The sequence below is a fragment of the Scyliorhinus canicula genome, chromosome 10 (assembly GCF_902713615.1).
Source record: "Scyliorhinus canicula chromosome 10, sScyCan1.1, whole genome shotgun sequence".
NCBI lineage: Eukaryota > Metazoa > Chordata > Chondrichthyes > Carcharhiniformes > Scyliorhinidae > Scyliorhinus > Scyliorhinus canicula.
The window spans coordinates 149,199,492-149,215,292 of NC_052155.1; the positions used below are offsets into that span (position 1 = coordinate 149,199,492).

Consider the following 15,801-nt stretch of genomic DNA (forward strand, 5'->3'; position numbering starts at 1 on the left):
GCGGCGTACTCTAGGAGTACACCACACGCCGTATCGACGGCCTCAGGACATTACCTGAGGCCCCCCCCCGCGATGCTCCGGCCCCGACCGGCCGAGTTCCCAACAGCGGGGGTCTCTCATGCTTTTTTTTCAAGAACTCAGCGCGGCGGCTGCGGACTCAGTCCCACGGGGAAAGCCAATTCCCGGGCAGGGGGGCTTTGGCAGGGGCTGGTGGCATTGGTGGGGGGTGGCGAGCCTGGCCAAAGTGGGGGGCTACTATTTGGTAAGCCAGGTCCGCGCGTGGCTGGTGCCATGTTGCATGGCACGGCTGCTGCAGGCCGTGCGCATGTGCGGCCACGGACCCGGCAATTCTCCGGCCGTATCGGCAGCTGGAGCCAGGTGCTCTTCGCTGCTAGTCCCCCAGGAAATGGAGGATCAGTGGCCGTTTTGCGCCAATTTTTCGATCGTAAAACGCCACGCCGGCGTCAGGACATAGCCAGAAAATGGGAGAATCCAGCCCAGGGCTTTGTTCAAGAAACTGTTAATGGCTTTAATGGGAAAACTAATTAGATTAAATGAATGGTTATTCTCAGTGCAGTGATACCTAAATGCTAAGGCAGCCAGTCTTTATTTTGAACACTCGTCAAAGTAAATGTTGCTGCAGTGACTGATTTCATGAGAGAGTGATGAGAGAGAAAACTTTCAAATGTGCCATCCTGTTGAAATTTATCTGGATTTTTTTTCCCACCGTGATGTTTTTCGCATTTTGAAGTTGGGAGGTTAACCTTGTCACTTTTGTTTTATTGATAACTTTTTGAATTACATGGAAAGGACACCACAGGAAAAAAAAAATCCAATCAGCCAATTAGCCCAGCCTGGGGTTTCTGCTGCGCACAAACGCCTCCCACCCATCTTTATCTGTCAGCAAAACCCTCATGTGTTTACCTAATGTCCCTCAAAATAGAAATACTAACCTCAATTCCTGCTGGTTGAGATCTCTGCACAATATAGATTTCTTCAGCTGTGCCAGCAGAAAAAGTGCAAGCTGGGCAGTACGGTGGCGCAGTGGTTAGCATTGCTGCCTCACGGCGCCGAGGTCCCGGGTTCGATCCTGGCCCCGGGTCACTGTCCATGTGGAGTTTGCACATTCTCCCCCTGTCTGCGTGGGTCTCACTTTCACATCCAAAAATGTGCATAGTAGGTGTATGTAGGGCATAGTAGGGCAGCACGGTAGCATTGTGGATAGCACAATTGCTTAACAGCTCCAGGGTCCCAGGTTCGATTCCGGCTTGGGTCACTGTCTGTGCGGAGTCTGCACATCCTCCCCGTGTGTGCGTGGGTTTCCTCCGGGTGCTCTGGTTTCCTCCCACAGTCCAAAGATGTGCAGGTTAGGTGGATTGGCCTTGATAAATTGCCCTTATTGTCCAAAACTTGCCCTTAGTGTTGGGTGGGGTTGCTGGGTTCTGGGGATAGGGTGGAGGTGTTGACCTTGGGTAGGGTGCTCTTTCTAAGAGCCGGTGCAGACTCAATGGGCCGAATGGCCTCTTTCTGCACTGTAAATTCTATGATTCTATGTGTTTGTGCATAGTAGGTGTACTTGTTTTGAAATTAGAAATAAAGATTACATATTCAAACCGTATGTTGTTTCAATATCACATTTAGATATCACAGTAGCATGAAAACCCTGTTGGGCAATAATGCAATATCATTTGCAAACTGTGGGAAGATATCATGTGACAAGCTGTTACATGATTAGATGCAATAGAAATCATGATCTGATCTCACTTGATGATTTCCAGGTATACATCAAATCTGAATTGGTAACCCTATTTCCCTGAATCCATTACTTCATGGTCTATCACCATTGCAAATTAGATTGAGGGTTCCTTTATCTCATTATATCTGCATGCAGCCATTAAGTCATACGGCAGCAAATCCTAATGTTTTCTAACTTTATGTTGTCAGCCTGAGAGAAGGACAGCTTGCTTAACACAAAAAAACGACAGTCCATCTTACAAATGGCTAGGCATGTCCTAGCTCGCAACAAATGCCATTCATCCATCACCACTGTTCTCACTGACCTACAATGACTTCTGGTTAAACAACACCCTGAATATTAAATACAGATCCTAGTTTTCATACTCCTCCATGGCTTAGCCCTTCACTATCTCTGTAATCTCCTCTAGCCCACAATTCCCCCAAAAAACTTCTCGTTCTTCCCTCTCCTTGTCCCCTAGATGTGAATCATTCCTTCAAGTGCGTACAGGCACCAAGACCCCGAACTCTGAAATTTCATCCCTAAACCTCATCGCCTATTTGTCTTTTTGCCTTAAAGATATTCTTCAAAACCTACCTCTTTGACAAAGCTTTTGGACATTTACCCTATTATCTCCTTGTGTGGGCCAATGTCATATTTTGTATTCTATTGCTTCTGTGAAGCCTTTTAGGGTTTTGCATTCTACTAAAGACACTCTATATTATGGCCGGGACTTTCTGCTCGCACTCTTATCAGGTGTGAATGGTGGCAGGAGCACAAAATATTGCAAGAGGACCCTGGGCCTCCCTGCAGCAATCATCCCCCCCACGCTCAAAATCCTACCCACAGCGGTGTGACATGCCGACAGCACCACCTACAACAGCTTTATAGAAAGGGGAACCTTGCAAGCTCTCCTCCGAGGGTAGTTCAGCGGTGAGTGCACAGCCCACCACAGGTCACCACTGACTCGCAGGGGAAAGAGAATAATGACAAGGGAGAGTCAGCAAGGTATCTTGGGAGGTGAACCACCAGTGGCCTCGGGGTGGGGGGAGGGGGGGTGGACCAGCAAAGGACCTCGGGATGGGGTGGCGGTACCAGCAATGGTTGGGGGTTGAACGGAGAGGGCGATAGTTGCAGAGGCACCATCGCCAGAAGGGGCCAAAGTACCGGACATGAATCCTGAAGGCACATGGACTGAAGACTCAGGGGCTGCAGGGCCAATGGGAGCAGGGTAAAGGAGGGTCTCAATGCCAGAAATGGGGTGGGGGGGGGAACAGGTGGGCCCAAAGTGGGAGGTCTCCAGGCCAGAATGGGAAATCTGAATTCCAAGACTGCATTTTGCTGCTGCTGGTCCTCTGCCTTCTTGGAGAGCCCTGACACTGGGAAGGGAAGCCTGCGGTAGTACAGCGGATGGGTGGCCAGTCATCATGGACGAAGGGTCCACTCATATTTAATGGGGCGGTAGGTTGCTGCAAGGTCATTACTGAGAAGGGCAAGTCTAATGATGAGGCATGTCAGTTACGAATATTTCTTTGCATCGGAGATCGTTCATCTATAAGTCAAAAAACATTCCTGTAGCCTGACAGGCACGCCAATTGTGCCCACTTACTCACCACTGACGTATGTAACTGCCACTTAGGAGTTAACCCTTGGCACGCTAACCTGCTCATTCAGTGACTGTTATGGATTTCCTGCACCACTGCCCAAGTGAGCAAGCACATTCTTTTTTTAAAAATAATTTTTATAAAGATTTTCAAAAACATATCAAAAACATAAAATAACAGCAAGAAAACCGTAGTAACAACAACAAAAAGAAAAAAACACACTAACCCCCAAAACCAAACCCCCCACCCCCAGTAACTACAAAAAGAAGAAATAAATAAGCACCCGGCATATTCAATAGACACATATACACATTTTTCCCTTCCCCCGCAACAATACCCCCCCCCCCCCCAACTCCCCTCCCTCCTCCCCCCCCCGCCCCGGGGTTGCTGCTGCCGGCCTATTTTCATACCGTTCTGCCAGGAAGTCCAGGAAAGGCTGCCACCGCCTAAAGATCCCCTCAGGGCAAATTTCACCTTCTCCAATTTGATGAACCCCGCCATATCATTGATCCAGGCCTCCACGCTTGGGGGCCTCGCATCCTTCCATTGAAGCAAAATCCTCCGCCGGGCTACTAGGGACGCAAAGGCCAGAACACCGGCCTCTTTCGCCTCCTGCACTCCCAGCTCCACTGCAACTCCAACAATTGCGAGTCCCCAGCCTGGCTTGACCCTGGATCCTACCACCCTCGACATCGTCCTTGCTACCCTCTTCCAGAACGCCCCCAGCACTGGGCATGCCCAAAACATATGGGCGTGGTTCGCTGGGCTCCCCGAGCACCTAGCACACCTGTCTTCGCCCCCGAAAAACCTACTCATCCTCGTCCCGGTCATGTGGGCCCTGTGCAGCACCTTGAACTGTATGAGGCTAAGCCTCGCACGGGACGAGGAGGAATTCACTCTTTCCAGGGCATCCACCCACATCCCCTCCTCAATCTCCTCACCCAGCTCCTCTTCCCATTTACCCTTCAGCTCCCCCACCGAGGCCTCATCCACCTCCTGCATGACGTGGTACACGTCCAAAATCCTCCCCCCTCCAACCCACACCCCCGCGAGCACCCTGTCCCGTACCCCACGTGGGGGCAACGAGGGGAACCCCTCCATCTGCCGCCTGGTAAACGCCCTAACCTGCATGTACCTAAACATGTTCCCCGGGGGGAGCCCAAACTTCCCCTCTAACACACCCAGGCTCGCAAACCTCCCATCCACAAACAGGTCCCTCAACCTCCTAATACCTACCCTATGCCAGCCAAGAAACCAACCATCGATGCTCCCTGGAACAAACCGGTGGTCCCCCCCGTATCGGGGACTCCATTGAGCCCCCCACCTCCCCCCTATGCCATCTCCATTGCCCCACACCTCCGACCCCTCCCAACGTGGGGCTACTCCTCCTCCCCCTCCCGCTCTTGCACGGGAAAAAAGCCCGCGCTTCTCAGCTCCGACCCCGCCCCCCATCCACCCTCAGCGCGGGAAACAGAAGAAAAGCCCGCGCTTTCCCTCTGCCCGACCCCGTCCCCGCAAAAAATGACAGCACCCCACCCACCCTAGAAACAACATACAACCAGCTTAAAACAGCATGAAACAGCATAAAACAGAGACCCTTCCCACCAAAAGTTAACACAGTTATTTACAAACCCCCAACCTTCAGTCAGAGTCCAACTTCTCGGCCTGCACAAACGCCCACGCCTCCTCCAGGGACTCAAAATAAAAGTGCCGGTCCTTGTAGGTGACCTACAGACGTGCCGGCTGTAACATGCCAAACTTCACACTCTTTCTGTGGAGCACCGCCTTCGTCCGGTTGTACCCGGCCCTCCGCTTAGCCACCTCCGCACTCCAGTCCTGGTAGATCCACACTACCGTGTTCTCCCACTTGCTGCTCCGCTCCTTCTTGGCCCACCTAAGCACGCACTCTTGGTCAACGAACCGGTGGAACCGCACCAGCACCGCCCGTGGCGCCTCATTCGGTTTGGGCCTCCTGGCCAGTATTCTGTGGGCCCCCTCCAGTTCCAGGGGTCCCTGGAAGGACCCAGCTCCCATCAGCAAGTTCAACAAAACGACCACATAGGCCCCCAGGTCTGACCCTACCAGCCCCTCCGTGAGGCCCAGGATCCGCAAATCTTTCCGCCTCGACCGGTTCTCCATCTCCTCGAACCGCTCCTGCCATTTCTTGTGGAGCGCCTCGTGCATCTCCACCTTTACCGCGAGGGCTGCATTCTCATCCTCTCTTTCAGAGGCTTTTTGTCGGAGCTCCCGGATCTCCACCCCCTGGGCTATCTGCGTCGCCAGCAGCTTGTCCGTATTCGCCTTCAGCGAGTCCAGCAGCTCCACCTTCAGCTCCCGAAAACAGCGCTGGAGAGTATCCTGCTGCACCTGCGCCCACTGCCTCCATTCCTCGAGGCCTCCGCCGGCTGCCACCTTGATTCTCTTCACCCGCTTTTTCTTAGGCGCTGCCACTGCTATTCTGCTGGCCCCGCTCCTGGTCAAGACCATAGACCACTGAGGATCCGCTGCAGACACCTTCCCACGTCGGGAACCGTCGATCAAGTACCGCTGGGGGCCTTAAAAGAGCCCAAAAGTCCGTTCCTGGTGGGAGCTGCCAAACGTGCGGCTTAGCTCCACATAGCTGCAACCGGAAGTGTGAGCAAGCACATTCAATAAGCAATGGTACACTGGCTGAACAGAGCACTCTGACCCATCAAATATGTGTGCTGGTGCATCTTGACAGGTATCCCCCATTGATCAGGTTACACACCAAGGTCTTTGAGTGAAGCTTGGGACAAATGCCTGCATCTTACTTGAGAGATCTGGATAAAGTTGGGTAGCCAAAGGTCAAACTGCGTGGGCAGGATGGTGGGATCTTATCCATTCTGGGAGCTGATGAAGGACATGTTCTTAAAATGGTTGCCAGCACATTAATCCCTGGCCATCAAGATGCAGTAAAAAAAGATGATTGGGCAAAGGATGACCCCGTGGAGACAAAAGTTAACTCTCTCTTTTCCTTTGCAGTGATTAGTGTGAGAAAGAGATGGGGCCTATAGAACTGCTATCATTCTTCTGGCGTATCGAGAAGAGGGAGCTATCTGGCTCTCCAGAGTCAAGACATAAACCCTGAGGGTTGGAAAGGCTTGCCCCGCTGCCACAGGAGGGACCTCAAAGAGTGGTCACCTGGAGACACCTTCCACAACCCAGGCATACAGATGGTAGCTGGACGTCGGGCAGGTGGGCAACAACCACTTTAGGCAAAAAACCTTGTCTCTCCAGGTGCACTTATATTTTTTTTTTTATAAATTTAGATTACCCAATTATTTTTTCCAATTAAGGGGCAATTTAGCGTGGCCAATCCACCTACTCTGCACATTTTTGGGTTGTGGGGGCGAAACCCACGCAGACACGGGGAGAATGTGCAAACTCCACACGGACAGTGACCCAGAGTCGGGATCGAACCTGGGACCTCAGCGCCGTGAGGCAGTTGTGCTAACCACTAGGCCACCGTGCTGCCCCTAGGTGCACTTATATAACCTCCATCGGGAGTTGGCACCTGTGAACCTGGAGGGCATCTATTGCCTGTGGCATTCAAAGTTACAGTTGTCCTGAACTTTTATGCAACTGGTTCCTTTCAGGATGCCACACGTAACTTTTGAAGCATCTCACAGGCCTCCTCTCAGAAGTGCATCAAGGAGATGAACGGATGAACTCTTCACAAGGACTCACAACTACATCAACTTCGACCGGGATCTGGCTTTCCACAAGTGCAAGCGCAGGGAGCCATTGACTTCACTCCCATGGCTCTACGATCCCCGTGGCATCAGGGAGTGGAGCTCCCTCAAAGTTCAGCAGGTCTGCGGCCACACGAAATGTATCTTCCTGATGTGTGCTAGTCTCCTGGAGAATGTATACGACTCATATATCCTGAGCCCCTCTCAGATCCCGATGTTTTTGAGGGGCCACAGTGGCTTCAGGGTTGTGTGGAAGTGCTACTCTTCTCAGCCTGTGGGACTGAATCTGAAGCGGATACAGGAAGCGGGGAATCTGATGGGCTGGAAACTCCCAGAGTCACCTTGCTGGATAGCCCAGGACTATGCACCAGCTTCTCCTTCCCTCAATGGGTGCCCGAGGGCCATTGGCTCCTGATGGGCTTCCGAGGGACCCTGGTTTCCTTCTTGGGATGGCCGAGCAGCTGGAGTGAGTTTGAGAAGCCTCGCTGTCCTCTGACATTTGCAGTCATGAATGTCCACAAGTGCTTGTACAATGGAGGGCATGTCCTGCACCATGAGTGCAGATCATGTACCATTGGATGCATGTTCTGCAGCAGTGCAGAATAAAAGTCTTGCAACCCTCGTTGTGTTGACCTGGTAGTCTCGGAGTGGCAACACAATATTACGATCCCAGTTGATGTTATAAATGAACGGGAAGATCCCAGATCGGAACTCGGCTCAATAGACCGTAACTTTTAAGTTTTAATTTATAAAAGGTTGAGAAAAGCTGGATTATTATACAAAACTCATTTGCTCTCCCCTTAGCTTCACAAATACATACATATTTAAAGATTAACATGGATTACAAAGTACATTTTTATATTACAATACTGCTACAGTATTAACTCAAAAAGTCCCTATAAGCACAAGACGACTGTGGTCAAAAACACACGCGCCACTCTGAACTCAAGTTAGTGTCTGTGGATTTCTCCTCAGAATCCCCCAGAGATGAGAGGTCCAAAAGGTATTCCCAAAAACACGCTTTAAAATCTTCTGTCATCATGCTTTCCGTTAGCGGTTTGCATTCTGAAATCCAGTCTTTTATAAATCACACTTTTCAACAAAGCTTCCTCTCCACTGTTAACAGTGAATCCAGTCCAGAATTTTACACCAATCCCCTTAGGATTTCAAACTACTCACAATTGCTTTAACTCTCGATTCCCAGACTATATTAAAATCACAGCTCATCCAACTCCAGTGGAGTTTCAAGGTCCTCTCATAACCCCTCCTCCACCTTGGGAAACTCCAACTCACCATGGAATTTCACCATATCTTTCCCATCCCGTGGAGGGTCCAAACTGCATAAATTTTGGTAAAAGTCTTAATTACCTCATTGACCTTCTCCTGATCTGAGCCTAGACCCTCATCCCATCGAGTCATCAGGGTAATCTCCCTCTCAACCCCCTGTTTCCTCAGCTGATATGCCAGGAGCCGACTTGTATTCTCCCCATATTTGTCAATAGCCCCATTAGTAGCAGCCACATTAACAGTTTGGAGGCAACTCCGCCATCATTTTAACTTGAGGGTCGCCTCTAAGCTGACCCCTATCTGTGCGAATCAGCTATTCAAACTTGCTGTGTGAGATTTAGAGAATGGAAGGATAAAGATTTAGAGAAACTGGGAGATTTATTTTTAGTAGGTCAGTTGGCTAGCTGAGGAGAACTGAAAGAAAAATATGGGGCAGGATTCTCCGCCGGCGAGATGCTCCATTTTGTCGGCAGCCCGGGGGTTTCCCGACGGTGTGGGGCTGCTCCACAATGGGAAACCCCATTGATCAGCCGGCGTAACGGAGCATCCCGCCAGCAGGGTGAGGCAGAAAAGCGGCGAGGTGGAACATCCCGCCGATGGGCTCACAGTTACTGATGGGTTCAGGTAATTCCATTTGAACAGCTGGGTCAAAAGGTACTTTTTAGCCTTTCCGATGAAGTAGCCTTTCTATCTTGCTTGAGAGGATCTTATGCTGCTCTGGTTTAGAGGTGGCAAGCACATCGGGTATATACCAGCGAATGATGGGGTGGAGACAGGCTTTGTTGAGGGTGTGAGGGCAAAGTGGATGGAGGAGTTGGGTCTGCTCTTGGGGGAGGAGGTTTGGAGTGAGGCGCTGGGTGGGTGAACTGGACCGCGTCCTGTGTGAGGCTGTGTCTCATCCAGCTGAAAGTGGTGTTCCGAGCTCACCTCACCAAGGCTAGAATGAGTCGGTTTTTTGAAGGTGTGAATGATAAATGCGATCGGTGTCTGGAGGGCCCGGCACATCATACACACATGTTCTGGTCATTCTCAAAACTGCCGGACTTCTGGAGGTCCTTTTTTGAGACTATGTTGGCAATCCTGAACATTGGGTTGGAGCCTTGCCTTTTGGTGGTGATTTATTTTGGTTTCAGTCGTGCCAGAACTCCAGGCAGGGGTGGGGCAGATGTCCTGGCCTTTGCCAGGACATTACAGAAAGGGCAGCTCTCACAGCTCTGCTAGAAGCAGTTGGTTTAGAAGGCTGGAGAGGGAACATCTCGCTCAGCCTTGCTAGAAGAAAAGCCATACTATAGAATAATGGTAAAGAAAACAGATGCCAGAAATCTAAAGTCCAGCCAGTTAAGAAAATTAGAGAAATTAAGAAAAGTGTCCAAGAAGCCTGGAGTTAAATGACTAGAGACCAAGGTATTGATCAGAAGAATTCAAAGAGGAGTAAATAAAGTGTTCTGAGTTAAAGAGACAATTGCAGTAACTAGATTTAAATTGGGACAGCAGACTTCAGAGGTAGATTAAATGTTTGATGTTTAATACAAAACCTACAAAACAAAGAAAACAAACAAAACTAAATAACAATTAAACAGTAAGAGTCCCCCCATCCCCTCTTCCCTTACAACAGTAACATTTAGATATTAAACCCCCACCCCCATCCACCCTGTCCCCCACAACAACTAACAGTGACTTGTTCTTTAGAGTACAATATAAGCGGCAACCATCTGCAGTAAAACCCGACCTCATGGTAAACCTAACCATCTCAAGATGTAAAAACTCCATCAAGTGACTCAGCCACGCCGAGACGCTTGGCGGTGTAATCAACCACTAGCCCATGAGGATACGTCTCCTTGCCACTAATTTTGGTGTGATAGATAATGGAGTACTTGATCTTCACTTGGTTTATAATAATAATAGCTTATTGTCACAAGTAGGCTTCAATGAAGTAACTGAAAAGCCACTCGTCGCCAAATTCCGGCGCCTGTTCGGGGAAGTTGGTACAGGAATTGAACCCGCGCTGCTGGCCTTGTTCTGCATTACAAGCCAGCTGTTTAGCCCTCTGTGCTAAATCAGCAACCACCTCACCCTCAGTGCAGAAGAGATAGCGTTCCTCCCTGGCCAGCTGGAGGGCCCTCTCTTTGAAGTCACAGAATATTTCTAACTCGGCCATCAAGTAGGGGCAGCACGGTAGCATAGTGGTTAGCATAAATGCTTCACAGCTCCAGGGTCCCTGGTTCGATTCCCGGCTGGGTCACTGTCTGTGTGGAGTCTGCACGTCCTCCCCGTGTGCGTGGGTTTCCTCCGGGTGCTCCGGTTTCCTCCCACAGTCCAAAGATGTGCGGGTAAGGTGGATTGGCCATGTTAAAATTGCCCGTAGTGTCCTAATAGTCAGGTTAAGGGGGGGAGTTGTTGGGTTACGGGTATAGGGTGGATACATGGGTTTGAGTAGGGTGATCATTGCTCGGCACAACATCGAGGGTCGAAGGGCCTGTTCTGTACTGTTCTATGTTCTAAATCACTCCCCCATGTGGGGCCTCTCTCTCTTATTGTGTGCCACCTTGTCCTGCATGAAAACAGGTGGAAAGACAGTGTGAGCAGGATGCATGCCAGGGCGGGTGTGAAGGATACCTGGCATGTATAGATGGTGAGTGGAAATTGAGATGATCAGGAAGTGACCCGTAGGGGGGATGAAGATGTGTATGGGAGAACGAATGGTGATGTCCCATGTGCTGGCAGTTTGGACTCAATGCACGTGTTGTGGTGTTGATAAGGTATTGGTGCTGACATCGTGCCCATTATCTCCAGGTGCTCCCCAGTATCGGTGGCTAACGTGGCTGATGTACTACTGAGACTCAAGGGTTGCAATCCTCCCTGTAGATACTTACATGTTTGCTCTCCTGCCACCGTATCAAACTCCATATTTAATGGGCAGTTATTAAAAATAAGAACAATTTTCATGTGATTTGTTTTTTATTGGAAAGGAGTTTTATTAAATTTTTAACCTTTCATACAAAAGAATATAAAATATGTAAACCATAACAAACATTCTTTAACAAGGTTCCATCAACAAACACTTTTTACAGAGACTCTCACCTCCACTCCCCCCCCCAACCCGGGCGACACCCTCATACCCCCATAAACAATTAAACCACCACTGCCCCTTAAACTCTAGCAGTGACCAATTATTTGAAGTACACTATGAACGATCTCCAACTTCGATAAAACCTCCCAATCGACCTTCTCAAGGTGTATTTGACCTTCTTGAGGCGCATAACCTCCATCAAGTCACTCAACCATGCCGAACCTTCAGCACTGCTGCCATCCTTCAGCCCAATAAGGTACGCCTCCATGCCATTAATGAAACAAAGACCAGGAGGTCCGCCCCTGCTCCCATCCACAGTTCTGGCACATTGAAGATTGTGCAGAATGATTGCAGCACAGGAGGCAGCCATTTGGAATGTCATGTCCATGTTGGCTCTCTGCAAGAGCAACTCAACTAGTTCCACTTCACCACCTATACCTTGTCATCCTGCAATTTGCTTTTCTTTTCAGATAATTATTCAATTTCCTTTGGAGGGCCTTGATTTAATGTGCCTCCACCACATTCTCAAGCAGTGTATTCCAGATCCTAACCTTACTGTAGTATAAAAACTTTTGTCACCATTGCATCTTTTATGAATCACCTTACTTCGGTGGCCTCTGATACTCGATCATTCCAACAATGGGAACAGTTCTTTCTATCAATTTTGTTCAAACACCTCATGATTTTGAATCGATCAAATATCCTCTGAACCTTCTCTTCTCCAAAGAGTCCCAGCTTCTCCAATCTATCCACATAACTGAAGTTCCTCATCCTTGGAATCACTGATGAATCTTTTTTTATATCTTCATATCCTTGGGCACAGAATTGGACACAATACCAGTTGAATCCAAACCAGTGTTTTGTACACCTATATCTTAACTCCCTTGATATTGTACTGTATTCACTTTTTGTACAGCCCAGGATCCCATATGCTATATTATTTATTAATCACTGCTCAAGCTGCCCTTCTACCTTCAATGATTAGTGCACATTTACCCTGTATTCTGTTGATCTGCTACAACTCCAATAGCATACTTACCTTAACACGAGCCCAGCATATTCCAATTGTCAAAGAGAGTTTCTGGGCGTGATTTAATGGGGAAAAGAGTCCCGTTTTGGGCATGTTTAGCAGGGTGTTTCTTGATGCTTGCAGCGTCGAGAATGACCCTGCTATCATGCTATCAAATGGGACTTTTTCTTTTAGCCTTGACAAGGAACGCACAGAAGAGATAAGAACGTCATTTTTAAATGCTGCCCCAATCTCTCAAACCCGCTCGGACTCCCCAACGCGGCATCCGAGGCTCCCCAAAAATTTACCTGCTAAGGGGTCTTCAAGCCCCCCCTCACCCGACCTCATAAGGTCGGGCATCCCTGGGCCGATCCCTGGCACAGGCAACCTGGCACCTGGGCACCTTGGCACAGCCAGCCTGGCACCCTGGCTGTGCCCCTGTCAGCCTGGCCGTATCACCCGGGCACCCTGGAAGTGCCAGTGTGGCACAGTCAGGATGCCCAGGTAGGTGGCAGTGCCAAGGTGCCAGGCTGACAAAGCCAAGGTTCTCAGGTGGCTGCAGGAGTGCCAGGGTACCACTCTACCCAGAGCCTGATCATTCGGCGGCCTCTGATAGCATGTGAGACCCCCCCCCCCCCCCCCCCCCCGGGTGCCATTATGTTGGTGTGGAGCAGATGCTATATGGCACCATGGCAAGGTCTCCCAGGCGCAGCCATTCATTCCCGAGCTTCGGGAGCATCAGACGCCGCCATATTTAAGTGGGCCTAATTTATGAGATTTAATGGCTTTGTTGTGTCACCAAGTCGGGTGCAACAAAGCCGTCAATGACACCCTCTGTTTACAATGAAGCAGCCTTTGGATCGAACCTTGTAAAAATTAGGGCAGCATGGTAGCACAAGTGGATGGCACTGTTGTTGTATTTTATAATTTCCCCGCGTCTTGACTGTGATAGAGAAATACAAACATGATTCATTAGGTAAGCAAAACTGAACTTTATTTCCGAATTAGAACTGACTGCTAGCAGTAAATGGCTGAGACTTTAAGTCAGAAGGCAGTCAAATACAAACTGCTGAGTCCGTCCCAAGTCTGCGATCTCACAGAATAAGATGATTTTTAGACATTATAGGATCAAGATAACATGAATACAACTTGGTCATGAATTTGATCGAAAGTAAAACATAAGTAATAATCGTTACAATGGCGTCACCTTGCTGACCTTTAGGGGACTTGAGTTTCATATCATTATCTTGTCTTTGTTTTAAGAACTGGACAAAACTTGTTTACATACAGGAAGAGACAGTTGTTCAGCTTGTTATTTATTGAGACTGCTTCAAGGTTCATGACGAACATTTTGTATTTTGTATCTGTGTCTTAGGTTAAATTTAGTTGTACCAAGAAGACTTGACTAGTTTTCCCATCATGCCATTATTTGCTTCACACAATACCGCCAGTGTCCCAGGTTCGATTCCCCGCTGGGTAACTGTGCGGAATCTGCACGTTCTCCCCGTGTCTGCGTGGATTTCCTGCGGGTGCTCCGGTTTCCTCCCACAGTCCAAAGACGTGCAGGTTTGGTGGACTGGCCATGCTAAATTGCCCTTAATGTCCAAAAAGGTTAGGAGGGGTTATGGGGATAGGGTAGAAGTGAGGGGTTAAGTGGGTCGGTGCAGACTCGATGGGCCAAATGGCCTCCTTTTGGACTGCATGTTCTATATATGTTCTAAAAATTCTCCTTGCTATTCTGCTTCACAATTGGTATGAAAGAAGCGTTGCTATCAACTTTTACTGCTTCAGATGTACAATTATAATCACCATGTAGAGAGGTTTGGTTTCTTTCTTTATTTGATTTTGATTTGTTTTGTTTTATTGTCACTTTCTTTGTATGAAATATTCTATTTTAAATGGGCCCTCAATCTTTTAGCACTTCACATGAAAATGAGTGGTACACGGAACCAGATTACGTCAGCTCACCAGATTCTGCCCAAGAATAAACAAAACATCAAAAAGAGTATTTTTCAGTTTGTGGGTGAACTGGAAAGGACTTTTTTCAGCTTATTCTCAGAATCAATAATTTCTTTGCTCATTAGATTTTCACAGGGTTTCTCTTAAATGTAAGCGCGTTGGGCTGAAAATTTGCTTTTGCACACCAAGGTGCAAAACATATTCGTTACAAGCTTATTTGTGAAATTTCACACACAGCACTTTATTAATGCAATTAATTTGAATCAGTAGAACACTAACCCACCAGGAAAAAAGTTACCAAGGACTTTCTCTTAACCCTTGAATAGGAACAGCAAATACCAAGACAAAATAAAAATGCATCATTGCATCAATTTAAAACACTGAGTACACCCCTTAAACAAATAAACTTAGGAAATGAATATATGCACTCACCACATCTTACATTCTTTCCCCCTCAAATACTACCAGAACACATGACACAACCGATAAGCAAACAAAGTCTAAATCAGACTCAAAACAGAGAAACATTTTAAGCCACAATGTGTATACATTAGTGACCAAGCATTGAAAGAATGTTATGCAGTTCAGGAATTAACTGAATGCTGACATGCAGCGTGACGTTACAATTCAGGATCACACTTATACAACAAGGTCAACCGTGCCAAGGCAACAACTTTCCTAAACAAATTGCTATACTACTGAGACAAAGACTTCCACAGAAACCATCGTCATTAACTATACTTCTCAACAAAACCACTCACGGGTGTCATGATATCTGTTCAGAGGCATGGGCTGTCAGCTTTTATTTGTTATATTTCATTGAAAGATGTTGAGGAAAGGGTTGATATGAGCAACAGTAGCCTCACTTTCCTGGCACTAAAGTTGAAGAAAATTACAATGATTAACAAAAAAACAGAAACCGACCCTTAGAACTGTCTGACAAGATCAATGAAAAAGACACAACGGACATAGATGTTCTGTCTCATTTTTTGGAGTATATTAGCCATCGAACCTTAAACAGATCAGCTTCAGTACAGACATACGCACAGCATAGACGCTACTGACAGACATCCACGTCGCCTTTTTCCAAGTCACTGATCTTGGATACTATTACTGAACATTTCCACAGATCGGACTTCCAAGATAACAACACGGGGCTCCATTAAGGATTATATACTCCCTTAAAACCATTTGCAATGATCCTCATTTAGCATGACTGCCGGTTGAATTCCTCCACCCATAATTAAATACAGACTTAGATATTAGCTTTAAAACATTACTCACCCCATAGACGTATAAAGTTCAGAAACTAACAGAGACAGATCCTTCCTGATATAATAGTGTGGATCATGCCAAAATGGTGACACGGGTGTATGCCAGATACCAAGTGCAATGCTGCACCAGCACCTGTTCAGAGGCATACA

The 15,801-nt window shown here is 48.0% G+C and overlaps 1 protein-coding gene across 1 annotated transcript in view; it reads right to left on the reverse strand.

Moving 5' to 3' along the window:
* The window catches only part of LOC119972708 (cAMP-regulated phosphoprotein 21-like), a 503,944-nt gene extending 488,193 nt beyond the window's left edge, over window positions 1-15,751 (reverse strand). The window contains exon 1 of the mRNA XM_038809853.1: window positions 15,662-15,751. The gene's annotated coding sequence lies outside the window, so the exon portion shown is untranslated. The remainder of the gene's footprint in view (window positions 1-15,661) is intronic.
* Window positions 15,752-15,801: the final 50 nt, after the last annotated feature.